Here is a 1,623-nt window from a genome sequence, read left to right as displayed (position 1 = left end):
ATTCCTTTAAATGTTCTGCTCTCACAAATTTAAACTGTTTGATTTTCTTCAGAAACTCAACTGAAGCTTCTAAGGAGTGAAATCTTTCCAAGTTCTTAACTGTTATAATAAATTACAAGAGTATCCAGATTTTTCGAACATTACAGGATCGTTTAGTCATTTAGAAAAATTCTCTTTCACGTTTCCATGAAAAATGACAAGTCTAAAATAAATGACTCAATTACCCACTTTATGTTGAAAGACTTACATTTATAGGATAAATTTGTCACATTTTCTTTTATGCCAAATTCTCTTAAACATTACAGATACTTCGAATATCAATATCCCAGATGTCTTAAACATGACACACAAGTATTAATTCTATAGATTCGATTGACTTTCTCTCTCTTTATAATAGTGAGGCTTCCTTACAACTGGGCATGAATAGACACTTTTATGGAAAATTTTATTAATGAAGTAAAATCAATTCTTGGCCAGAGCTTGAGTCAAGAAGGGAGCTCTGACTTTCCAGTTATGAATAAACAAGAAACCGCTGAGCTCTTTTTAAATAGTTGCCATGACAAAGGGGCTTCACGGGCTACAAAGTTTTGGTCATCTGGCCCGCGTCCCGGCCGGTGAACCATTACCTCACATTTGTACCGTTTCACAGCCAGTGAAATCGGAGGAAGTCTGTGGGCCTGGCCGGCTCACAGCTGGCCTGGCGTCAGCTGGTCTGTCTACCGCCCAGCTCTGTTCTGCATTCTTTCCTGAGTCTCGTGGTCTGGCCTGCCCTGTACAACCCCCCGACATAGTTAAATGACATCTGGTGTGCTGATGATGCCGAAATATCCCTTTGCCTGACTGCTCCCAGCCAGGCTGAAGTCAGGGGCATGACCCAGAGATGAACAGGGTGGTCTGGAGGGTCCCTTGGGCATCCAGGATCTGGGATGGATCAGCTCTCACGTTGAGTCAGTGGAATGTAGGGAGGGTGCGGTGCTGCTGGGCTCAATTTCTTAAAGACCGCAGAGGCCCTGTGGCCTGGAGGAGGAAATGCAAGGGGCCCACTGTGGAGATCAGATAATGGGCTTGTGGAGGGGGCAGTATCGGGGGTGGAGGGGTGGGGGGACTGGAGGCAGACAGCAGAAGGAGGCTGGCCAAGCCCCACAAAACCTCAAAGCCCTGCCCTGCCCTGCCCCTTCCCCCGCCCAGCATGAAGCACCTACCACCCGCTGGGCACTCTTCCTGGGTCCTGCTGTCACTGAGCTAAGGGGGTCATAAACAAGATCAGAGGTGACCCTGCCTGAGACCAGAAGTGGGGGTGCAGGGGGGGCACCAGAGTGGGGCGGACTCTGCATATATTTTGAAGGAAAGAAATGGGGTTTGCTGTGGGATTGGAGGCGATGTGACCGAAGGGGAGAGAAAGGACCCTTGAGGATGGCGAGCGGAACAGGTTCAGAGGGGCGTGGTCTCAGTTCTCTTGGGGCACGTGCGGAACTTCAAGGCACTGTCTTTCTGAATTTGTAGCCATTATTCGAGCAAGAAATACCTTTTCCACAACACTATGCAGATAAGTAGACAGAGTTTCTTGCAGCCATATTTACCCATACTATGTGCAGTGTTCTCTGATAAATCAGTTTTTAAATT

The 1,623-nt window shown here is 47.3% G+C and overlaps 1 long non-coding RNA gene across 1 annotated transcript in view; it reads right to left on the bottom strand.

Annotated features, from left to right (window-relative positions):
* LOC111746869 overlaps positions 1 to 1,294 on the bottom strand; it is a 10,292-nt gene extending 8,998 nt beyond the window's left edge. Inside the window, exon 1 of the long non-coding RNA XR_002783287.1 lies at positions 1,203 to 1,294. This is a non-coding gene — a long non-coding RNA (uncharacterized LOC111746869). The remainder of the gene's footprint in view (positions 1 to 1,202) is intronic.
* Positions 1,295 to 1,623: the final 329 nt, after the last annotated feature.

Source organism: Pteropus vampyrus, unplaced genomic scaffold (genome assembly GCF_000151845.1).
Source record: "Pteropus vampyrus isolate Shadow unplaced genomic scaffold, Pvam_2.0 Scaffold203, whole genome shotgun sequence".
Taxonomy (NCBI): Eukaryota; Metazoa; Chordata; class Mammalia; order Chiroptera; family Pteropodidae; genus Pteropus; species Pteropus vampyrus.
This window is presented reverse-complemented; position numbering and strand designations above follow the sequence as displayed.